The sequence below is a fragment of the Coregonus clupeaformis genome, unplaced genomic scaffold (genome assembly GCF_020615455.1).
Source record: "Coregonus clupeaformis isolate EN_2021a unplaced genomic scaffold, ASM2061545v1 scaf0840, whole genome shotgun sequence".
NCBI classification, from domain to species: Eukaryota; Metazoa; Chordata; class Actinopteri; order Salmoniformes; family Salmonidae; genus Coregonus; species Coregonus clupeaformis.
In genome coordinates this window covers 169,567-196,198 of record NW_025534295.1, presented here as the reverse complement: position 1 = coordinate 196,198, position 26,632 = coordinate 169,567, and the positions used below count along the sequence as shown (strand labels likewise).

General features: G+C 45.1%; 1 protein-coding gene and 1 non-coding gene across 2 annotated transcripts in view; one reads left to right on the top strand and one right to left on the bottom strand.

Annotated features, from left to right (window-relative positions):
- LOC123485755 (glycine receptor subunit alpha-3-like) overlaps positions 1 to 26,632 on the bottom strand; it is a gene marked incomplete at its 3' end in the record, with an annotated part of 75,691 nt that overhangs the window by 30,575 nt on the left and 18,484 nt on the right. The window lies entirely within an intron of this gene.
- Positions 25,725 to 25,777, top strand: LOC123485756. Its single transcript, XR_006659139.1, has one exon. It is a non-coding gene; the product is annotated as a U7 small nuclear RNA (small nuclear RNA).

Here is a 26,632-nt window from a genome sequence, read left to right as displayed (position 1 = left end):
GAATCAGCTGTTGCTTGTTGTCTCTGATTGGGAACCATACTTAGGCAGCCGTTTGGCACTTGTGTTTTGTGGGATCTTGTTCCGTGTATGGTTTGTGTATGTACCCAAGGACTTCGCGTATCGTTTTGTTGTTTTTGTTCGTGTGGTGAATATTTAATAAAAGTATGTTCGCATTCCACGCTGCGCATTGGTCCACTCCTTTCAACGATCGTGAAACTTTGTTGGCAATGACACAGGTCAAACGTTTTCTGTAAGTCTTCACAAGGTTTTCACACACTGTTGCTGGTATTTTGGCCCATTCCTCCATGCAGATCTCCTCTAGAGCAGTGATGTTTTGGGGCTGTCGCTGGGCAACACAGACTTTCAACTCCCTCCAAAGATTTTCTATGGGGTTCAGATCTGGAGACTGGCTAGGCCATTCCAGGACCTTGAAATGCTTCTTACGAAGCCACTCCTTCGTTGCCCGGGCGGTGTGTTTGGGATCATTGTCATGCTGAAAGACCTAGCCACGTTTCATCTTCAATGCCCTTGCTGATGGAAGGAGGTTTTCACTCAAAATCTCACGATACATGGGCCCCATTCATTCTTTCCTTTACACGGATCAGTCGTCCTGGTCCCTTTGCAGAAAAACAGCCCCAAAGCATGATGTTTCCACCCCCATGCTTCACAGTAGGTATGGTGTTCTTTGGATGCAACTCAGCATTCTTTGTCCTCCAAACACGACGAGTTGAGTTTTTACCAAAAAGTTCTGACCATATGACATTCTCCCAATCCTCTTCTGGATCATCCAAATGCACTCTAGCAAACTTCAGATGGTCCTGGACATGTACTGGCTAAAGCAGGGGGACACGTCTGGCACTGTAGGATTTGAGTCCCTGGCGGCGTAGTGTGTTACTGATGGTAGGCTTTGTTACTTTGGTCCCAGCTCTCTGCAGGTCATTCACTAGGTCCCCCCGTGTGGTTCTGGGATTTTTACTCACCGTTCTTGTGATCATTTTGACCCCACGGGGTGAGATCTTGCGTGGAGCCCCAGATCGAGGGAGATTATCAGTGGTCTTGTATGTCTTTTCCTAATAATTGCTCCCACAGTTGATTTCTTCAAACCAAGCTGCTTACCTATTACAGATTCAGTCTTCCCAGCCTGGTGCAGGTCTACAATTTTGTTTCTGGTGTCCTTTGACAGCTCTTTGTTCTTGGCCATAGTGGAGTTTGGAGTGTGACTGTTTGAGGTTGTGGACAGGTGTCTTTTATACTGATAACAAGTTCAAACAGGTGCCATTAATACAGGTAACGAGTGGAGGACAGAGGAGCCTCTTAAAGGAGAAGTTACAGGTCTGTGAGAGCCAGAAATCTTGCTTGTTTGTTATTGACCAAATACTTATTTTCCACCATAATTTGCTAATAAATTAAAAATCCTACAATGTGATTTTCTAGATTTTTTTTTCTCAATTTGTCTGTCATAGTTGATGTGTACCTATGATGAAAATTACAGGCCTCTCTCATCTTTTTAAGTGGGAGAACTTGCACAATTGGTGGCTGACTAAATACTTTTTTCCCCCACTGTATGTATGTACCAGTGGCGCCTCTTGTTGTCCCAGACATCAAAGCATCCCCTCTAAAACTTTAAAACCACAAACCCTTGTATTAATTTCAGTTGTGTTTACCCAGACAATACACCCATTGTCTGTTGTTTCTATCATTCAAACGCAACGTTCCTCCATCTCAAACAAACGCACAGCATCAAATTCAGTGGAGAATAAGCAGCACTTAAACTTTATGTGACCCTATGGACAATACTATATTCTAGGAAAACAGAAGTACCTCTCAGCAGGAGGCGCCAGTGTCATACTTGAGTACAATGAACCATCAAGCCACTATACAAAAGCCTAGAACACTATAGTAGTGAAATATCCCCATAAGCCAGTGGCATGACAATAGACAAGACAGAGAGAGCCGGGAACCCTTCCAGGCCGTAGTCTCATTGTGTTGTCATTGCCAAGGGAAGTAGCCTACGACCACCACCACCCACAGTCAATTGCTCTGTACAAACTCATTTCTGTCTCCCCCGTGGTGAGTATTGCTAGCATACAATCCGGGTTCCATTCTCTGTCTTGTTCATTGGGGCCTGTATGCGTATATATACTCTGGTGAGTGCCTCCTTCCACCCTCTCTGACAGCCTCCCAAGGGGACTACAGGGGCACTATAGCTGGTTCCACATCACCCATAGGCTGATATGATGTCCTGTTCCATTAAAGGGGATGATTACAAGCTATAGCTCACATACTGAAAACAGGATGTACCATTTCATGAATTATATGGGTTGTGCTTTACCATTAGAGACTTTAGGCCTAACATGTACAGTAACTGGCATTTATGGAACTACAGCTTCATAGTTGCTATATGTTTCCGTTGTGATCTGTGAGAGGGAAACTTGTTTGAAGGTGTAAATGCAAACACAGGGTGACAGTTGGTAACAGACTGGGTGTGTACGCGTGTGTCTTTTAAGCACAGCTGTGATGTATAAATTCCCACCTGTGAGAGGGGGTGTTAAAGAGTCACAGCTCACTCTGACCGAGAGATAGAGAGCGCGAGAGAGAGAGAGAGAGAGAGAGAGAGAGAGAGAGAGAGAGAGAGAGAGAGAGAGAGAGAGAGAGAGAGAGAACAAACCAGTTTGTTTGAACACTACACAATCCGATACATATCCATCCTGTCTGTGTCGTGACTCGTGAGGCTTCAGAAACACCAGCAGCATCTTTGCAATCAGTGACAGTTGCTTAGTAACCAAACCCTGTCCCCTTCACCTGTAGAGTGATACCACGGTAACCACCATCCATCCACTGATGTTTGCCAAGCCTTCTGAATGAAACGATAGGTGTGTTTTTAATGAATCAGCTCCAAAAACAAGATATGTCTTCAATTAAACAACAGCTGAGAAATGACTGGAGGACAGTGGAGAGAGGAAGTGTTTTTAAATCCTGAGCCACCCATGTCTCTCTACAATTTTTTTCTTATTTTTATGTAAATGTTCACGATGTGAACAAAGGATTGTTGTAGAAAAGAAGGGGTAAGACCTACCATATAGAACAATGTGCTCTAGATCGCCTATTCCAATACATGAAGCATGGAGCATGAAGGAAAAGGACACAGCTAGATGAGAAGCCAAGCTATTGAAAGCAAGGTAGATAATGTTGGCAAAATAACTTGTCAAAGCCGTGCTCTGGCGCCCTCCCTCTTTATTTTTACCCATTCTTTTTTTTGTCTTAGCCCAAAGCGAGAGACGATGCAGCCAGAATGCAATGTAGCATTTCTTTGTAACCTTTTTTTTGTTGAGACAAGCGTAAGAAAAAGACAATCCTTTTATTTTTTGCCTTTATATTCCATGCCCATGCGCTCAACTGAACTTGCATTCCATTCCTTTGTATGCGTGGCGAGAATGTCATTCCCGAAACATGCTGTCAGTGTCAGTACCATTATACTTACTGTACTCATAACGGAGATGGTGATGATGATGATGTTGATGGGTTGTGTGTTGAAAAAACATCATTTCACAAGTACATATTGGCCTATAAGCCATATCTTTCTTTTTACGACGTGTCTAAAGTACCATAAAATGGATTGCAATCACGGAACCCTGCACATACATACAGTATACTGTATACAGTATAATCAATCCATCCATATGTGTTTTGGAGTCACTGTATGGAACTGTCATATTGTCTGCTTGACTGAAAAGGTTGCGTCACCGCCATGTATGTGACAGTACTCCTAAGCAGTGTTAAAACACACACACACACACACGTGCACACTAGGGCTGGGCGATATATATAATTAATTTGATTAATTCAAATGTTATTTATTAATTTTTTGTTTTTATGAGCGTTTATGTCCGCTTGTTCTCATGTTGTCTTTTTGGTCTCGTTCGCTCCTTCTGTGCTGTGCACTTTCCCATTTACACCAGAGATCTGTATATAATGATGAGATGCTCATGTCACCGCCGTAACAATGGGAGTCATTGTCCCAAAGGTGGGAAGGCAGGTGACAAGCTTAGGTCCAAACTAAGCCCATAGAAACACATTGGGCTTATTTTTGGACAAATTTTGGCGAGAGTGAAACCTCTCGTTTCGCCTCTTCTTCTCTGTTTACACACACACTCACCAAGCCCCTCCGCCTGCCACTCACAACAACAAGGATGAGAGATCACTTCTTCCTCTCTGACAAGTGGTTTCAACTCATTATTTGCATTTGGTCCAACAGAATTGTTCATATGGACACCAAAACACATTGAGACATTATTTTACAACGAAACCCTTTTTATGTCTCAACTACTCAAATTGCATGCAGAGCAAATACTTCTAAAACAGGAATATCAATGAACATTGATTCTGGAAAATTAATGCTCAGTTTGTCGCGAGCATACCGCTAGCAGCATTTTAGCCAAAGACTGTTATACTAGCTGTCTAGTCTGTGTTTGATAAATGTGCAGTAAGCATAAAACACAATTATATAAGGAATTGGCAACTCATTTTTATTCTGAGAAATAAGGTAGGACACTTGATTTCAACACCTGAACAAAGTGGGCAGGCTAGCATGTTGTTCAAACAGTTGGAGACGGACAGAAGGGTGTGTTCATTGACCTTTTATTGTACATCAAAGCTTATTTACAGAACTAAACAAATTGAGATATATATCGGGAATCGTCCACAAGTTTGAACAAATTTAGATATCATTTTTAGGACATATTACCCAGCCCTAACACACACACACAGCGTTACATCTCTCCGCACGGCACTAGTTGTAAATGTGAGCCATGTCAGAAATGCCTTGCACAGAACAGCTGAAATTACATTTCATCACTAAGGCACTATAACACAAGAATGTCTGATGGGTTGAAAAAAAATAGGGGGAAAAAACTGAAAGAATGAGGCTTCAGGATGGGGTCTCTCTGTCCCAATGGGGACGTTTTCCCTTGAAGACACCTCTCTGCCAAAATGCCATGCGACTGTGTGACCGCCTGGTGACCCATAATGGGAAGCCAGGAGCACTCCACTTTGTCAATGTCCCAGGCTGGGAATCCAGAACCAAACAGTCACATTCAGTTCCCCGGCTTCACTCCTACGCAGCCAGAGAGAGAGAGAGAGAGAGAGAGAGAGAGAGAAAGAGAGAGAGAGAGAGAGAGAGAGAGAGAGAGAGAGAGAGAGAGAGAGAGAGAGAGAGAGAGAGAGAGGGTGTGTGTATCCTATCTTTACATTACAGGTCACTTGGTTGCAGTCAGACACATGTCCAGTCAGTTGTCATTAGCCAAGTCATTTAAAGGGCTAACTGCGCATGCATAGGGGAGAAAGGAGGGATGAAGGAGGGTAGAAACACAATCACCTTGAATCAGGAGCAAGGCATTCACCAGGCAGGTTGGTTAGATAAAACATGTGCCATATGCAAGCATAGGTGGAAGACAATAACAAGAGCTATCATTCTCCAAGCTTCTCTTTGCAGGACGTGACAATACTGGAAGTAACAGCGGCGGCCATTTTGGATTGAGGGAACGTGAAGTCCAGAGCAGTTTACATTACATCAAATTCACATTATTGACAACCTTATTCATATGTATGTTTGTTAAAGGATCAGTTTTAAATGTAGATATGGTTTGGGGAAACTATGCCCAGAGGAAATGTGCTCCATCAATTACCCTTACTCGCAGATTCTCATACAATATTACATTGTACGCTTGAGTGCTAAGCTTAGTAATGAAGATAGACCTGGAGCAGTAGCAGCAGTAGCAGTCTTGACTACATAATGAAGATAGACCTGGAGCAGTAGCAGCAGTCTTGACTACAAAATGAAGATAGGGCTGGAGCAGTAGCAGCAGTCTTGACTACATAATGAAGATAGGGCTGGAGCAGCAGCAGCAGTCTTGACTACATAATGAAGATAGGGCTGGAGCAGCAGCAGCAGTCTTGACTACATAATGAAGATAGGGCTGGAGCAGTAGCAGCAGTCTTGACCAGTGGCGGCTGGCCGATAGAGGGCGCTAGGGCGCCGCCCCCTTAAATAAAATTATTAAAAAAAAAAAAAAAAAAAATAATAATAATAATAATAATAATAAAAACATCAGTATGTCAATATTTGTGTGTTTGAAATATGGAATGCACACAGTAATATGTGTAAGATATGATAGAAAATCATATTCGCAACCTTTCCTCTGCCTGTCAAACGCCTCGTCAGCTCTGGGCGATACAGAAAGTGCCCCGAGGAGGCGGGGGTCTACGTAGCAGTTAAGCCAATTGCTAATTTAAGATATGAATGTATGACATAAAATGTAGCCAATCAGCGATCTTAAATCGAATCCAAGGAGGGCGATTATTTTATCGCCCCAAGCTCGCCCCCTGATAAAATAAGGACCGGGCTCCAGTGGCGCCATTTTTACTAGACGACAATGGCGGCGCAACGTTACTCCTCCAAGACCCAACCCTAACTCGGTGAAATCTCTCCTCCAAGATCCGTTTGAGAGGAGAACTTTGTCAGAGAAAGTTCGGGTGAAAGAGCTGAGCCCAGATCAACCTGACCTCTCAATCAGACAGCAGGCTAGCGAGAAAGGGAAGCAGTATTGCGCGGCTTCTCCCGTAGCTGGTACACCAGGAAGGCTTGGCTAGCTGGGTGCACTGATGCTAATGCTTTATTTTGCTTTCCGTGCTTGCTTTTTAAAACGACGGGGTCAGATTCAGCATGGACAGGTACCGGAGTGAGGGATATGAAGCACCTGTCAGAGAAGGTAAAGAAACATGAGAACACCAGGGCACACATGGACAACTCTGTAAAGCTAGCTGTATTAGGAAGGGTGAACATTGCTACGCAGCTGGATGACGGCCACAGGATTGCGGTGAGGAAACACAATGAGGAGGTGGATAAAAACAGGCACATTCTATCCAAAATTATCGATTGTGTGAAGTTCTGTGGGGCTTTTGAGTTGGCCTTGCGTGGGCACGAGGAGACTGACTCTCGGACAACCCCGGCATTTTCCGGGGCTTAGTGGATTTTGTTGCCTCCCGCCGACAGTGTGCTGGAGGAGCACCTGAAGACAGCTACCGTTTTTAAGGGCACGTCAAAGACGATACAACGAGCTGTTGACTGTATGCTGTCAGTGTAAGGATTGCATCCTGGAGGAAGTAAAGAGTGCTGATTTTATCGCCATTCAAGCTGACGAGACGACCGACGTTTCCACCCACTGCCAGTTGGTGCTTGTGATACGCTACACCGATGCTAAAAGTAACGTCCAAGAGCGTTTTTTCGAGTTCATTTTGATCGAGAACGCAAACCGCCCGACACCATCGCTACAGCGCTGCTGGGAGAGGCTCAGCACCATACTCTCACATGGACAAAAGGCCAAACTTATTGCCCAGGCTTACGACGGAGCAAGTGTGATGAGGGGGAGCCACCGGCGGAGTGCAGCGTAAAATAGTGGATGTGTACGAAAATGCGCACTACGTCCACTGCTATGCATCATCAGCTGAACCTCATCATGCAGCAGGCTACTTCACGCATCCCCAGGATCGGCACTTTCTTTTCCGACCTTGCAGGATTTTCTGCTTTCTTCTCCAGGTCTCCCAAGCGAACCACCGTGCTTGACCAAGTGGTTGCGCATAGACTCCCAGAGCCTCTACAACACGGTGGAACTTCCACAGTCGCGCTGTAAACACTGTGTACGAGTACAGGGATGACCTCCTAACGTGTTTCCAGACCATCAGAGACTCTGGGAACTTTGATGCCCCGACTGTCAGAGAGGCGGGGGGGCTTTGTGAGGATGCTCGAAGACGAGGCTTTCTGTTTTTTCCTGGCACTGTTCCACAAGATCATGCCAAATGTGGACATGCTTTTCAGCCAGCTGCAGAAGAGGAACATCGACCCTGTCTTCATTAAAGCACTTGTCCAGAGGATTCACAGACAGCATGCTAACAATCAGGTAAATAACTATATTTACTATTGGTTGATAAAGATGTTGTTAGAAAGATGAATAGTTCACTTACAACAGTTTAAAAGCCTAAATGTGTCTGGTCATCAAAGTGAGTGATTATCATAGAGCCGTCACAATTATATTTGTTTTAGTATTTTAAAAGGAAAGAGAAGACACAATCAGACGTTGATAATAATGCAGGAAAGTACTACACAGTTTGTAATAATTATTCAGGTGTCCACCAGGTCAATTTCTAGAAGAGGCCTAGTTGTTATTGAAGATTAACTTTATTGCTAAGTGCACAGCAGAACAAAATGATGTTGCATCCCTCTCACAAATGTAATAGAAAAAGGCTTTAAAACGTAATAACATCAGTTAATTATGTACATCAGCAGGTTAAAGCAGTTACTAGACATAGTTTGTGTGTATATACACACTATCTGTCTGTCTGTCTGTCTGTCTGTCTGTCTATATATATATATATATATATATATATATATATATATATATATATATATATATATATATATATAAAAGTCACTAGTTGTGTGTTGAGGGGAATTACAGTGAGTTAGAAGTCTGATTGCAAGTTATCAAATTAAACTTTATTTTTTGGACCCAGGGCCTCAATTCCCTCTTTGTGTGGGGACAGCGCATCTGACGAGCAGCAACAGCCCATCAAGCGACGGAGGATGCTGGGACCAGGAGAACAACAGAGGTTGGCTATAGAGGTGGTTGTGATGTAATTGTCAGTGTTTCCCCCTAGAACTTTTTTCAGGCCTGGTAGTATGTTAGCCAAAACCCTGAACAATCAGCACCTTGGTAATCGTATACTTGAGTTGGACATAGGCATGTGTCAGTCAGGATCACTTGCATCAAAATAGCTTAATTGCAAATTAAAGCTGATGATGTATCTTTTACAGGTATGTGATACCATCCTGAGTCATGCCAAAGAGAGGTTCTCCTTCACCCAGCACCTCATCAGCGCAACACTATTGCACGGAGAGTTGTTCCCACAACACAGTGTGAAGTTCCCGATACAGCGCTTGAAACAACCGTGGAGGCGTACCCCATGTTGAACAAGGCCAAGCTCAAAACCGAACTGTCCCTCATCTATGAGAACAGTGAGTTCAAGGCTTGTAGTGGTGCAGTGCCCTGTACCAGTTCTTCATGGAGAACAACCTTCAGAGCACTTTCACAGAGACTGCCAGCCTCCTCAAGATCCTCATCACCACACCCATGACAACTGCTGAGTCAGAAAGGTGCTTCTCTACACTGAAAAGGATCAAGACCTTCCTGAGAAACAGCATGACACAGGATCGCCTGAACGCTCTGGCCATGCTCTCCATGGAGAAGAAACTTGTCAGGGACATTCCTGACTTCAATCAAAGGGTCATTGAGAGGTTTGCCACTCAGAAGGACAGACGGGCAAAATTCCTGTACAAATAAGATGACAGACACACACACACAGAGCACGCTCTGGCCGCATGTTTCTTTGTATATAGTTGACCTTAGCATAAAAAATCCAGTTATATATGGTACTCTAGAAAGTCTTAATAGTGTCTTTGCTAATATTACTGTATATATGTTGTTTTGTATCAATTAATTGTTGCAGTTCTGGAGCACATTAACAATTAGTCACATTTAGTATGATCATAAAATACTGTATGCTATTCTTCCAGTCAAAGGTTTGAGTTCATCCACTTGATATCCATTTCTATATTATACATCCTTTTATACAGTGTAAGATTTCCTATAAACTTTATAATAATTTCATGTTATTGTCCACTTTCCACTCTGTTCTGACAGCATGCCTGTTGCGTTGCCTGTTTACTACCAATGGTGAAAAGTTCACTTTAAATGCAAATGAAAGGCTTGGGTTTGTGTAATATGTTTTTGTGTAAGAATGCCTCAACTTTTTAATATTGGCATTAAATAATTACTGAATGTTTCACTGAGCACTGCTGTCCTGCAGTTTGTGTTAAAATATATTGCGATGGTTACAGGAAAAAAAAAGTATGGCACAGCCCCACCGAGAATATTTTTCACCAGCCGCCACTGGTCTTGACTACATAATGAAGATAGGGCTGGAGCAGTAGCAGCAGTCTTGGCTACATAATGAAGATAGGGCTGTAGCAGTAGCAGCAGTCTTGGCTACATAATGAAGATAGGGCTGGAGCAGTAGCAGCAGTCTTGGCTACATAATGAAGATAGGGCTGGAGCAGTAGCAGCAGTCTTGGCTACATAATGAAGATAGGGCTGGAGCAGCAGCAGCAGTAGCAGTCTTGACTACATAATGAAGATAGGGCTGGAGCGGTAGCAGCAGTCTTGGCTACATAATGAAGATAGGGCTGGAGCAGTAGCAGCAGTCTTGACTACATAATGAAGATAGGGCTGGAGCAATAGCAGCAGTCTTGACTACATAATGAAGATAGGGCTGGAGCAGTAGCAGCAGTCTTGGCTACATAATGAAGATAGGGCTGGAGCAGTAGCAGCAGTCTTGACTACATGATGAAGATAGGGCTGGAGCAGCAGCAGCAGCAGTCTTGGCTACATAATGAAGATAGGGCTGGAGCAGCAGCAGCAGTCTTGGCTACATAATGAAGATAGGGCTGGAGCAGCAGCAGCAGTCTTGGCTACATAATGAAGATAGGGCTGGAGCAGCAGCAGCATAGCAGCAGTCTTGGCTACAGTATAGTGAACAGATAAATAAAGACAGAGCCAAGCTGGGAGATTAAAACACAAGGAATCCGACATCCAGCCATGGGTGTGTGTACAGTGTGTGTGTGTGTGTGTGCCCTCAGGGGTCCCTAGAGTAATTAGGAGCAGATGCAAAAGTCTGACTGAATATCCAACAGCCCAGCCTGCTTCTTCTGCAATTAACATGAACAACAGCTCCTTTTTGTTGCTCTGTTTTCATGAATCTACTGTTCATATTATTGCCCGTAAGATGTGGGAAAAACAGAAGTCGTAATGCACACACGGTTGTGTAACTTGATTTGTTTTCTTTGCTAGCACCGTGAGAATCAGGCAAAACGCATAGCAAACGTAAACACAGTGCATTCGAAAGTATTCAGACCCCTTGACCTTTTCCACATTTGTTATGTTACAGCCTTATTCTAAAATGGATTCAATAGTTTTCCCCCCCTCATCAATCTACCCACAATACCCTATAATGACAAAGCAAAAATAGGTTTTAGAATGTTTTGCTAATTTATAAAAAAAATACAAAACGGAAATATCACATTTACATAAGTATTCAGACCCTTTACTCAGTACTTTGTTGAAGCGCCTTTGGCAGCGATTACAGCCTCAAGTCTTCTTGGGTATAATGCTACAAGCATGGCACACCTGTGTTTGGGGAGTTTCTCCCATTCTTCTCTGCAGATCCTCTCAAGCTCTGTCAGGTTGGATGGGGAGCGTCACTGCACAGCTATTTTCAGGTCTCTCCAGAGATGTTCTTTCGGGTTCAAGTCCTGACTCTGGCTGGGCCACTCAAGGACATTCAGAGACTTTTCCCAAAGCCACTCCTGCGTTGTCTTGGCTGTGTGCTTAGGGTCATTGTCCTGTTGGAAGGTGAACCTTCGCACTAGTCTAAGGTCCTGAGCGCTCTGGAGCAGGTTTTCATCAAGGATCTCTCTGTACTTTGCTCCGTTCATCTTTCCCTCAATCCTGACTAGTCTCCCAGTCCCTGCCGCTGAAAAACATCCCCACAGCATGATGCTGCCACCACCATGCTTCACCGTAGGGATGGTGCCAGGCTTCCTCCAGATGTGACGCTTGGCATTCAGGCCAAAGAGTTCAGTCTCGGTTTCATCAGACCAGAGAATCTTGTTTCTCATGATCTCAGAGTCCTTTTGGTGCCTTTTGGCAAACTCCAAGCGGGCTGTCATGTGCCTTTTACTGAGGAGTGGCTTCCGTCTGGCCACTCTACCATAAAGGCCTGATTGGTGGAGTGCTGCAGAGATGGTTGTCCTTTTGGAAGGTTCTCCCATCTCCACAGAGCAACTCTGGAGCTCTGTCAGAGTGGCCATCGGGTTCTTGGTCACCTCCCTGACCAAGGCCCTTCTCCCCCGATTGCTCAGTTTGGCAGGGTGGCCAGCTCTAGGAAGAGTCTTGTTGGTTCCAAACTTCTTCCATATAAGAATTATGGAGGCCACTGTGTTCATGTGGACCTTCAATGCTGCATACATTTTTTGGTACCCTTCCCCAGATCTGTGCCTCGACACAATCCTGTCTCGGAGCTCTACGGACAATTATTTCGACCTCATGGCTTGGTTTTTGCTCTGACATGCACTGTCAACTGTGGAACCTTATATAGACAGGTGTGTGCCTTTCCAAATCATGTCCAATCAATTGAATTTACCATAGGTGGACTCCAATCAAGTTGTAAAAACATATCAAGGATGATCAATGGACCTGAGCTCAATTTCGAGTCTCATAGCAAAGGGTTTAATACTTATGTAAATAAGATATTTCTGTTTTTCAATTTGTAATACATTTGCAAAAACGTAGAAAAACCAGTTTTTCGCTTTGTCATTATGGGGTATTGTGTGTAGATTGATGATTACATTAAAAAAATTAAATCAATTTTAGATTAAGGCTGTAATGTGGAAAAACTCAAGGCGTTTGAATACCTTTCGTTTATTTAGTAAATATTTTCATAACTCTATTTTTCTTAAAACTGCATTGTTGGTTAAGGGTTTGTATGTAAGCATTTCACGTTGTATTCAAATACAATTTGATTTGATTTGATCACAACTTTCTCTTCTCTTCTCTCATATAGTATGCAGTATGATTCCCTATGACACTAGTAAATAGGAAGGAGCAGCACAGCTCAGCACTATATGGAATGTTTGAAGGCAAAACAATAGAGGACAGACATGAAAAATACATAACAATGAATAAATAATCACCTCCCATTGGATGAGCTCTGTTTTGGTTTACAGTAGGACTTTCGAAGCCCATGCTGTGTCGTTGATGTGAACTGTCAAATGAAGCTCAAACCAAACCGCTCTCTCCGTCTGAGCACCAAGCAGGGGGTCTGGGTCAGTTTGTCACAGGAGAATGCGTCAAAATCATAAATTTTCCAAATTTAGATGCTTGGTCTAGATTTACAGTGCCTTCAGAGAGTATGCATACCCCTTGACTTAATCCACATTTTGTTGTGTTACAGTCTGAATTCAAAAGGAATTAAATTGTGTTTTTTTTCTCACCCATCTACACAAAATACCCCATAATGACAAAGTGAAAACATGTTTTTAGATGTTTTTGCTAATTTATTGAAAATGAAATACAGAGATGTTTTTACACAAGTATTCACAACCCTGAGTAAATACTTTGTAGAAGCACCTTTGGCAGCAATTACAGTTGTGAGTCTTTCTTGGTGAGTCTCTAAGAGATTTCCACTCCTGGATTGTACAACATTTGCCCATTATTATTTTAAAAATTCTTCAAGATCTCTCAAATTGGTTGTTGATCATTGCTAGACAACCATTTCAGATCTTTTTCAAGCAGATTTAAGACAAAACTGTAACTAGGCCATTCAGGAACATTCACTGTCTTCTTGGTAAGCAACTCAAGCGTAGATTTGGCATTGTGTTTTAGGTTATTGTCCTGCTGAAAGTTGATTTCATTTCCCAGTGTCTGGTGGAAAGCAGACTGAACCAGGTTTTCCTCTAGGATTTTGCTTGTGCTTAGCTCCATTCCGTTTATAATTTATCCTGAAAAACTCCCCAGTCCTTAATGTTTACAAGCATACCCATAACATGATACAGCCACCACTATGCTTGACAATATGGAGAATGGTACTCAGTAATGTGTTGTATTGGATTTGCCCCAAACATAACACTTTGTATTCAGGACAACAAGTTCATTGCTTTGCCACATTTCTTGCAGTATTACTTTAGTGCCTTGTTGCAAACAAGATGCATGTTTTGGAATATTTTTTATTCTGTACAGGCTTCCTTATTTTCACTCTGTCAATTAGGTTAGTACTGTGGAGTAAATACAATGTTGTTGATCCATCTTCAGTTTTCTCCTATCACAACCATTAAACTCTGTAACTGTTTTAAAGTCACAATTGGCCTCATGGTGAAATCCCTGAGCGGTTTCCTTCCTCTCCGGCAAATTAGTTAGGAAGGACTGTATCTTTGTAGTGACTGGGTGTGTTGATACACCAAGTTATGAAGTACTCATTTTTACCCATCTACCAATATGTGCCCTTCTTTGCGAGGCATTGGAAAACTGCCCTGGTCTTTGTGGTTGAATCTGTGTTTGAAATTCACTACTCGACTGAGGGATCTTACAGATAATTGTATGTGTGGGGTACAGAGATGAGGTAGTCATTCAAAAAATTATGTTAAACACTACTATTGCACACAGAGTGAGTCAATGCAACTTATTATTTGACTTGTTAAGCAAATTTTGACTCCTGAACTTATTTAGGCTTGCCATAATGGGGTTGATTACTTATTGACTCAAGACATTTCAGCTTTTCATTCCTAATTAATTTGTAAAAAAATTAAAAGTATCATTTCACTTTGACATTATGGGGTATCGTGTGTAGGCCAGTGACAAAACATCTCAATTTAATCAATTTTAAATTCAGGCTGTAACACAACAAAATGTGGAACAAGTAAAGGGGTGTTGAATACTTTCTGAAGGCACTGTAGGTGGTGTGTAATGCCAAGTACATTGAGTATGTCCAAATACACCACCCATGTCTACTGTCCAGTGTCCATAAAGCAGCTTCCAGGTCAAAGGTGAGAGACAGTCCCCATTACGAGTAATTTCTCAGTCAACATCTGATCAGTCTGTCTAATGACATTGTTGGTCTTTGGCTGTGTACCTACCATTAGTGACTTAATATACAGTATCCACACACTGCAGGATGTCATTTAGAAAGACATATCACTCTCAAGTACACATGCTACAAGAAAAGTACAGGATGCCATGGCTATGAGTGAAACCATTGTGTAACCAAAAAACAATGGTAGAGAGTTTCAGAAATATGGACCTGCGAAAAGCAAAGCATCAACCCTCAGCAACAACTCTCTGTTCTCTCCTCAGCGTCTACTTCGACCACTGACATCATGTCTTCAGTGACAGATTTTATTTCACCTAGAGAACGGAGCAGAATTCACTAAGCTGACAGCTTGCTAATGGGGGACAATAAATTGCTCACAACAACAAAATACACGTAGTGATAGCCTGCTGGGCTAGCTAACTCTAGACCTTTTAAATCACCTGTCACTGTTGACGGTAAGTGGGCTGTCAGCGTCAGGCACACACACACACACACACACACACACACACACACACACACACACACACACACACACACACACACACACACACACACACACACACACACACACACACACACACACACACACACACACACACACACACACACACACACACACACACACACACACACACACACACACACACACACACACACACACACACACATTGTTAACACCAAATAGAAAAGCCATTCACTCTACACAAATAGGTTATAACTGTGAGGTTGTATAGCGTGCAAATGTAATGTGCTATATGGGCTTAATACAGCAAGACGTTCTCCCATTTCCTGTTCATTGTCTGGGTCTTTGTCTGTGTCTGATGGAATGTCAATAGCTGTATATTACATTCACACACGAGAGAAGCACTAACAATGTTCAATATCTTATATCGTCTGGAAGGCACTAAATAGGTTGTATTTCTCATACCAAGGGTATATTGGCAAGGGTTAATACCACAAATTCAATTCTAATTAAATTCCCTCTCCCTGTAAATTTCATTTAATTCAATTCATATTCCAGGCCAGTCTTTGAATTCAGATAATTAAATTCCTCTCAATTCCAATGTTAGCTAAATTCCAGGAATTAAATTCCCAATTTAATATATTTTCCCCAACAATTCCACAAATTCCAATTCCAATGAATTAATTCCACTAACTGGGAAATGTACAAATATTAAATTCCAATTCGATTAAATTCCAAAGATGTAACGTTAATGTTTTTGTCATGAACCCTGCATCCTGAGTCGGTTCCTGCCTGTGTTGCCATTTTTCTGCTCGGAATCTCCAGTTTCCTGAGGGTTCGTGAACGCTCCCGGCCTGGTTGCCGGGCGACGTTGCTAGGCGGGAGATCTCCCGATTAACCGCACCTGCATCTCATCAGCGGTCTGCACACCTGGTCCTGATCATCACCCTTCTTAAGCCCTGACCTGACATCCATTCCCTGCCGGATCGTTAGCCATGAACAGTATGTTTGTCAGTGTATCAGCCTTGGAGTTTCTAGCGTTAGTTTTGTTGTTTTGCACCTTGTTGGCTTGCCGTGTACTTACCTCCGTTTTGTTTCTATCTGCAGTCAATCTCCCGGAACCTTCACCCAACCCCTGCCTGGTTGTCGGCGGCTGCCGAGCCATTCTTGGATCTACCACTGCACCTCCACCAACTCATATCCGCCGTCCGCTCTGTCCCCTGGATTATTCTACATCGTTTTTTTGTATCTGTTAAATAAATACTCACCCTCGTTTCAACTCACCTTGTCCTGGTCTGCTTCTGGGTTCTGGCTTAGTAAACCGTGACAGTTTTTTCAATTCCAATTCAAACAGTCCAAACTGTGTAGTAACAATTCAATTCCAATATCATAATTTAAAGATAGTTTAAATTCAAATTGAATTCAACATAAATTCTCGACTTCATGAGTGAATTCATTAATTTAATTTGAATTTTAAATTAAATTTGAATTGACCTCTGATCCTGATATTGACATTGCCTATAGGTCAAATCCTGATGCAATCCATCCCCCTACTTCTCTTGGTTGCTTTCTTTCACACACAAGACTGCTCTTGCTTTTAAATCTCTCAGCTCAACGTCTTTAATTCAGTGTTGATTCCAAAACAAAGGGCTGTTAGTCACCTTAATTACAGGTTAAATATGATGATTAAACCCCCCACTACTGGACAATTGCATGTTCTGTCTGCGTGAATTACACACACACACACACACACACACACACACACACACACACACACACACACACACACACACACACACACACACACACACACACACACTTCCTGGCCAGATGTTTGATGTATTGCTGTAAAGCTGACATGCATATGGCGATGACTTGGGATTGATGGACCTAATGAGACCTTTGTGTAAACCCTTTTTTGATCCCCTTGAGGCTTGGTTACTTCTTGAATCCAAACTGCCCATGTCGTTTTGACCCATGTCGTTTTGACCCATGCCGTTTTGACCGCTGTCGTTTTGACCCATCTCATTTTTACCCCTGACAGCATTAGTCACTGATCAGGTTGCTTAGGGGAGTTATTGGATGGTAGTACTGTACATTGGGAGGGCAGGGCCAAGCTTAAATTGTTTTAAGGAAATCAATATTTTGTTTTTTTGTGAAGGGTCACACACGCACACACGTAATACACACACACCCTGACAGCCTCCAACTCAGCAATACATCTTCACACACCCTGAGAGCCTCCAACTCTGCAATACATCATCACACCCTGAGAGCCTCCAACTCTGCAATACATCTTCACACACCCTGAGAGCCTCCAACTCTGCAATACATCTTCACACACCCTGAGAGCCTCCAACTCTGCAATACATCATCACACCCTGAGAGCCTCCAACACTGCAATACATCATCACACCCGGAGAGTCTCCAACTCTGCAATGCATCTTCACACACCCTGAGAGCCTCCAACTCTGCAATACATCTTCACACACCCTGAGAGTCTCCAACTCTGCAATACATCTTCACACACCCTGAGAGCCTCCAACTCTGCAATACATCTTCACACACCCTGAGAGTCTCCAACTCTGCAATACATCTTCACACACCCTGAGATCCTCCAACTCTGCAATACATCTTCACACACCCTGAGAGTCTCCAACTCTGCAATACATCTTCACACACCCGAGAGTCTCCAACTCTGCAATACATCTTCACACACCCTGAGATCCTCCAACTCTGCAATACATCATCACACCCTGAGATCCTCCAACTCTGCAATACATCTTCACACACCCTGAGATCCTCCAACTCTGCAATACATCTTCACACACCCTGAGAGTCTCCAACTCTGCAATACATCTTCACACACCCTGAGATCCTCCAACTCTGCAATACATCTTCACACACCCTGAGAGTCTCCAACTCTGCAATACATCTTCACACACCCGAGAGTCTCCAACTCTGCAATACATCTTCACACACCCTGAGATCCTCCAACTCTGCAATACATCATCACACCCTGAGATCCTCCAACTCTGCAATACATCTTCACACACCCTGAGATCCTCCAACTCTGCAATACATCTTCACACACCCTGAGAGTCTCCAACTCTGCAATATTCCTTCAAAAATGCACACGTAACAGAAGTGATTCCCTTGAGTCATGCAGCCTTGCCTGAGACCTGAAGACGTGTGTTAGCTTCCCTATTGAATTCCCTGACTTTAGCTCAACAGGATCACACAGTGTGGCTCACAGACAACCCGGCTTCAAAACCAGTCGGGCACACACTCACACACAGCCACGCAAGCCCTCCCAACCTATCACAAACAATCACACACAGCCACGCAAGCCCTCTCAACCTATCACAAACAATCACACACAGCCACGCAAGCCCTCCCAACCTATCACAAATCACTCACACACAGCCACGCAAGCCCTCCCAACCTATCACAAACACTCACACACACTCCATTTCATCAATTTACTTAATGCTTCCATAGCTGTCTGAAATATATCTGTCTGCACAATAGACTGATTGTGTCTGTGTGTGTGTGTGTGTGTGTGTGTGTGTGTGTGTGTGTGAGAGTGTGTGTGTGTGTGTGTGTGTGTGTCTGACTGGGGCTCCACAACATCAATACCAACATCAGCCAGTCTAGCGATCAATCCACCAGCCAGGAGTGATGGGCTCCCTGGGACATCGATATACAGCATGACTCACTGCCATCATATCTATGACAATTTAATATCCTCTTCTACAGCATGTTAGCCTCACATCAACCATCTGAGGCAGAAAACACAGATCTAATCGTACCAGGGCTGAAGACAAATATAGACTAGAGTCCAATGCCTTGGTACTGTGACAAGTCTTCTGTTAGGCTGTTTGGTGGTGAGAGAGCGAGAGAGCGAGAGAGAGAGACAGAGAGGCTCTTTGAGTGAATTCGAATGAAATGTCCATGATGTCTGATGCCAGAAAGATCTTTCATAGTGAGAGAGAAAGAGTGAGGGGGACATTTGTTACATGATGTCTCTTCTGTAATACCTCTCTTAGTAGATGGGTTGTCTCTGATCTGTCCTCTTCAGAACACAGCAGGTAATAAAAGATGGCAGGTAATAAAAGGCAGAGTATGTCTAACCTCCAACATGAAAAAAATACTACAGTTTACTATAGAATACTACAGTACTACTAGTACACTGTAGAATACTATACTGCACACTGTAGTATCCCTCGATCATGTGTAGTACTTACTATAGAATATTCTAGTATTATCCACACAAAAAACACTGTAGTAAATACTACAGTTATGTCTGCAAAAACATGACAGTTTCTTTTTTAACTATTGTAACGATCCCGGCAGTCTGAGTCGGGTCCTGTCTGTGGACTAGTCTTTCTGCTCGGGATCTCCAGTTTCCCGAGGGTTCTGGAACGCTCCGGGGAGCTCTCTTGATTTCCGCACCTGCATCCCATCAGCAATCTGCACACCTGGTCCTGATCATCACCCTTCTTAGGCTCTGGCCTAACATCCATTCCCTGCCGGATCGTTAGCCATGAACAGTAGGTTTACCAGAGTATCAGTCTTAGGGCTTCTAGCGTTAGTTTTGTTGTTTTGCACCTTGTTGGTTTGTTGTTTACTTACCTCCGTTTTGTTCCATCTGCAGTCACTTTCGTCCGGAGCCTTCATCCAACCTCTGCCTGGTGGTCGGCGGCTGCCGAGCCATGATTGGATCAACCACTGCACCCCCAACAACTAATCAACGCCGCCCGCTCTGTTCCCTGGATTATTCAGCATCACTCTTGACTTTGTAAATAAACACTCACCTTCGTTTCAACTTACCTTGTCCTGGTCTGCTTCTGGGTTCTGGCTTTGTAACTCGTGACAGAACGATCCGGCCAGTAATGAACCCAGCGGACCTGGACTCTGTTCGCCATGCCATTACCCATCAGGAGAAGATGTTGGGCCATCATAGCACGGTACTACAGGAGATCGCGTTGTCAGTTCGGAACCTTTCTACCGGTCTGACGGAGGTCCAGAACCAACGCAAGTTTCCGGTGGAGGATCCACTACCGGTTTCACCCATCTCGCCTGCCGCTTCTGGAGCGGTGTCCTTCCGTGAGCCCAAGGTTCCCGACGCCGGATAAATATGAGGGGGAGCTGGGAAGATGCCGTTCCTTCCTTATGCAGTGTGGATTAGTGTTCGATCTACAGCCCTACTCTTATGCCACAGACAAGGCTAGGATAGCCTTTGTGATTGATTGCTGCGTGGTCGAGCGCTGGAGTGGGCTTCAGCCGTTTGGGAACGACAGGATCCTGCATGGCTTCATACCAGGGGTTCACGACCGAGATGAGGAAGCTCTTCGACCATTCCGTCCGAGGAGGGACGCAGCTAGGCGCCTGTTTCGCTTCGCCAAGGAACTCGCAAGCGTGGCCGACTTCGTGATCGAGTTCAAGACGTTGGCTGTGGAGAGTGGGTGGAATGAGGAGTCTCTGCAAGCGGCCTTTTACCAGGGTCTGTCGGGCAGCTCAAGGATGAGTTGATCTCCTATCCGGACCCTAGTGACCTGGACAGCTTGGTAGCCTTGTCTATTCGGGGTGGATAATCGAGTCCGAGAGCGAAGGAGGGAGAAGCAATGGGGTCCGTCCAATCGATCAGCTTCTCAGTTCCCAGTCGGGTCGGGTGGTGGACCAGAACACGTCGATCATTCTCCACCACAAAGGATTAGTGGAGAGGTCCTCTCTCCCGATTCTGAACCCATGCAAGTGGGGCGGCACGGGTTAACCAAGGAGGAGCGTCAACATAGACGTAAGACCAACTGCTGCCTCTACTGTGGTAGCTCGGGACATCACATCTCCACTTGTTCCCGGCGGTCGTCAAACTGCCCGGCTCGCTAAAGTTGGGAGGACTTTTAGCGAGCCAGTTTCAACCTCTCAGTACCTCTGTCAGACCCCGTTTCCCGGCTACCCTTGTGAACAGGAATCAGAGCTTAGCGATTAACGCTTTATCGATTCAGGTGCCGATGGAAGCTTTCTTGATGCCGAGTTGGTGGAACAGCTGGGGCTTTCCAGGAGCAATTGCGGAAGCCATTGAAGCGACCACTCTGAACGGCAGTAGTCTGGCGCGTATCACGATGAGGACTGAACCGGTTAAGATGCTGTTGTCGGGAATCATTCGGAGATGATTTCATTCTTCATTCTGCCGTCTTCCCATGTTCCTCTGGTCCTTGGATACCCCTGGCTGAAGGAACACAATCCCACGTTCGATTGGGTGACGGGCAAGGTAACGGGAGTTGGAGCCTTGATTGTCATGCTAACTGTCTCAAGACTGCCTGTCCCCATTCGGTTCCCAGTCAGGTGATTGAGGCTAAACCCCCAGATTTGTCCCTGGTTCCCGAGACATATCACGATTTGGGGGAAGTGTTCAGTAAGCAGAAGGCTCTGTCACTCCCTCCCCCACCGACCATATGATTGTGCCATCAACCTGTTCCCTGGAGCTGTCTACCCCAAGGGAAGGTTATACAGTATCTCCCGCCCTGAACGTGAGGCTTTGGAGACCTACATCAAGGAGTCCTAGCTGCTGGTCTCGTTCGTCCCTCGTCATCACCCCTGGGGGCAGGATTCTTCTTTGTGGGTAAGAAGGATGGCTCTCTTCGACCGTGTATTGATTATCGGGGGTTGAATGACATCACGGTCAAGAACAAGTATCCCCTGCCCTTGATGAGTTCTGCCTTGACTCCTTACAGGGTGCTACGGTGTTCACCAAGTTAGACCTACGCAATGCGTATCACATGGTCCGGATCAGAGAGGGAGACGAGTGGTTGACGGGTTTCAATACACCGATGGGTCACTTGAGTATCAGGTGATGCCCGTTTGGACTGACCAATGCTCCAGCGGTATTCCAGAGTATGGTGAACGACGTCCTGAGAGATATGATCGGTCTCTTTGTGTTTGTTTACCTGGATGACATTCTGATTCTTCTCGAAGGAACCTTCCGACCACGTCCAGCATGTCCGGCAGGTTCTGCAGCGATTGTTGGAGAATCGCCTGTTCGTGAAGGCCGAGAAGTGCGAGTTTCACGCCCACACGACATCCTTTCTCGGGTACATCATCTCCAAGGGAGAGATTAGGATGGACCAGGAGAAGGTTAGAGCGGTTCTGGAATGGTCCCAGCCCGTGCACGAGATTGCAGCTCCAGAGATTTTTTGGGGGTTTGCGAATTTCTACCGCAGATTCATCCGGGATTACAGCCGTGTGGCCGCTCCGTTAACTGCCTTGACTTCCAGTATCAGGAGCTTCAAGTGGAATCCGGAGGCGGATCGAGCGTTTCTGGATTTGAAGAGGCGATTCACCAACGCACCGATTCTCTCTCAACCGGACACGGCCCCGTCAGTTCGTCGTTGAAGTGGACGCGTCTGATGTGGGAGTTAGGCGCCATCCTGTCGCAGCGATGCTCCACGGACAGTAAACTCCATCCCTGCGCCTACTACTCTCGTCGCCTTCGCCTGCGGAGAGGAATTACGATGTGGGTAACCGGGAGCTTCTCGCGGTGAAACTTGCCTTGGAGGAGTGGCGCCACTGGTTGGAGGGGGCGGAGCAACCGTTTATTGTCTGGACTGACCACAAGAATCTTGCTTACGTGCAATCGGCTAGACGTCTCAACTCCCGTCCAGGCCAGGTGGTCGTTGTTTTTCGGACGATTAAATTTTTTCCCTGACGTTCGACCTGGATCTAAGAACGGCAAAGCGGACGCCTCTGTCTCGGATGTTCTCCAAGACGGAGGAGAGTGGGTCCAAGACCGAGACAATTCTCCCCGGAACTGCGTCGTGGGAGCTGTTAGGTGGAAGATTGAGGAGGAGGTGATGGCGGCTCTTCGGACGCAGCCCGGTCCCGGTAACGGTCCACCCGGTCGGTTGTTTGTGCCTGAGTCGGTTCGTCCCTGCGGTCCTCAAATGGTCCCACGCCAGCAAGATGGCTTGTCACCCTGGCGTGGCTCGGACGATGGCGTTTCTTCGCAGACGTTTTGGTGGCCTGCCATGGCCGAGGATACTCGGGGTTATGTTGCTGCCTGTCCAGTGTGTGCGCAGAATAAGGGTACCAATCGGCCCAGCTCTGGACTACTTCACCCCCTTCCTATTCCCCGGCGACCATGGTCGCATCTGGCCCCTGGACTTTGTCACTGGGTTGCCCGCTTCTGAGGGGAACACGGTCGTTCTGACTATCGTGGACAGATTCAGCAAGTTCGCCCACTTTGTGCCAATTGCCAAGCTTCCCTCTGCCTCGGAGACGTCCGAGATCCTGGTTAGGGAGGTTTTCAGGGTCCACGGGTTGCCCAGTGATATCGTTTCCGACCGTGGCCCTCAGTTTACCTCTGCTGTCTGGAAGTCCTTCTGTTTGGCCATTGGAGCTACAGTCAGTCTCACATCTGGTTTTCACCCCCAATCTAATGGTCAGGCGGAGAGAGCCAACCAGAAGATGGAATCCACGCTACGCTGCCTGGCCTCTTCCAACCCCACCTCCTGGGTCTCTCAGTTGCCTTGGGTTGAGTATGCCCACAATACTCTCCCTACATCTGCCACTGGGATGTCTCCCTTCCAGTGCCTGTATGGCTACCAACCTCCCTTGTTCCCTTCTCAGGAGAAGGAGCTCTCAGTGCCTTCTGTTTCCAGGCCCATATTCGTCGTTGCCACCGGACCTGGCATCGGGCCAGAAAGGCACTCCTTAGAGTTTCGGACCGGTATCAGCTCCAGGCGATCGTCGCCGGATCCCCGCTCCCACCTACACCATCGGAGATAGGGTCTGGTTGGCCACCGGGATCTTCCTTTACGGACTGAGTCTAGGAAGTTGTTACCGAAGTTCATTGGTCCGTTTGTGGTGGAGAAGGTGATCAATCCGGTGGCAGTTCGACTCAAACTCCCGAGGACGCTCAGAGTCCATCCCACCTTTCATGTCTCCTGCCTCAAGCCTGTTTTCCTCAGTCCTCTGTTGCCTCCTCCGCCTCCTCCTCCTCCTCCTCGGATGATCGGAGGTGGTCCTGCCTACACGGTGCGACGCATCATGGATTCCAGACGGCGGGGCCGGGGTTTCCAGTATCTCGTGGACTGGGAGGGGTATGGTCCTGAAGAGAGAGTTGGATTCGCGGCGACAGATCCTAGATGCTGACCTCATCCGTGACTTCTACCGCCTCCATCCTGGCGCTCCGGGAGTCCGCCCGGTGGCGTTCGTCGGAGGGGGGTACTGTAACGATCCCGGCAGTCTGAGTCGGGTCCTGTCTGTGGACTAGTCTTTCTGCTCGGGATCTCCAGTTTCCCGAGGGTTCTGGAACGCTCCGGGGAGCTCTCTTGATTTCCGCACCTGCATCCCATCAGCAATCTGCACACCTGGTCCTGATCATCACCCTTCTTAGGCTCTGGCCTAACATCCATTCCCTGCCGGATCGTTAGCCATGAACAGTAGGTTTACCAGAGTATCAGTCTTAGGGCTTCTAGCGTTAGTTTTGTTGTTTTGCACCTTGTTGGTTTGTTGTTTACTTACCTCCGTTTTGTTCCATCTGCAGTCACTCGTCCGGAGCCTTCATCCAACCTCTGCCTGGTGGTCGGCGGCTGCCGAGCCATGATTGGATCAACCACTGCACCCCCAACAACTAATCAACGCCGCCCGCTCTGTTCCCTGGATTATTCAGCATCACTCTTGACTTTGTAAATAAACACTCACCTTCGTTTCAACTTACCTTGTCCTGGTCTGCTTCTGGGTTCTGGCTTTGTAACTCGTGACAACTATAGTAAATACTACAGTATTAAACTTGCATATACCCTACCCATCCCCTCCCCCCATATCCCAATGTGTGCCACACATGAGTGAGAAACCTACATATATTGTGTTCCCTACAGGTTATAGAAAAGAGCAGAAGCTCTGAACTATCCATTCAGACCAGGCCCCCAGTGTCCGGTCTGGAGTGTGAAGTCACGAGCTCTGCTGGTCGGCTACTGCGTAGCAACCTAGCAGGGCCAAAAGCCCGGGTCTGTCCTAGAAAGCCTGTGTAAATTACGATCGGCAGAACGGCCAAACAATCTTTTTTAGACGGCTGTTTTGTGCTCTAAAATTTGCTTATTTTGATCAAGTTCGATTCTTTTGAAGTTTGCGAATTATTTTTAAGTTCGCTACAAATCGAGATATTTAATTAAATAGTGATCCATTCTAACTACTACATTTGTTGTCAAACAGGACCACGTGCTGACACAGACCAATCACGGGCGGCAGGCTACTCATACACGCTCTTTGCACGTGTCTCCAGGCAGGATGAAAACGACTACATCGACCATGATCCTTTGCTAGTTACAGCCACTTTGGTGCCATTCAGCCTCATTCAACAACATGGCACGCTTCAAATGTAAATACTTCATGAGCCATTGGGATATCTTCTTAGGAATACGTGGATGACGTCAGTGCTGTTACTATCTACTGGATTTAATGTCTATGGTTCAGACCCCAGTCCTACCTACCTACATATTATGGAAAATGTGCTCTTTTAGTATTTGTCCAGTAGGTTTCCTCAAGGAAAAAGCCCCCCCTTGTATGTCAAAGATAATAAAACAAAAAAACTATAGTAAATACTACAGTCAGCAAAAACACTACAGTAAATACTCCAGTATACTACAGTCAGCAAAAACACTACAGTAAATACTACAGTATACTACAGTCACCAAAAACACTACAGTAATTACTGTGGTATATACTACAGTTTCTTTCCCTACACTATTTAAACTACAGTAAACTGTAAATAATACAGTATACTACAGTAAAGTCTACAAAAACACTACCGTGAATACTACTGTAAAGTCGGCAAAACACTACAGTGAATACTATAGTATTTATACCATAGTATAGTATAGTATTTTTTCCATGTGGGCTGGTAGCGATTTAGGGTCTTTTATCTCTGTCTTTGTTCACACCATATAGGGGGGAATTTACTTCAGCTATGTGCTTTTGAGGGGATCTGAGTGTATTACAACAAGTGCTAGACTATTATTACTTATAATAGTGTAGTTACAATACATATATTAGGGCTAGCATTACTTTTTGTGTAGCCTATGCCAAATGAGCTGCAAAAATATTTATGAAAATATATGTATCACAAACCAGAAGAAGTTGTTATTTTTCATTCCTACCATTCTCTACAGTAACATTAAGTTCATAATGAAAGAAAAACATCACTTGCGTAGCCCGAGGACCCCAAAGCGCAACAACTGCAGAGGATATTACATTTATGTTGACAAAAACTCACACTAATGACTAGAGTCAACTTCATTTTGTGCATGGAAGACTTTCGTGTCAATAATTCTCTCTGTGAGTTTATTTATTTTCAGAGTCAACCCACATGATGAGTACCTTGTCTCAGAAATGACTCACAGCTATTGATTCATG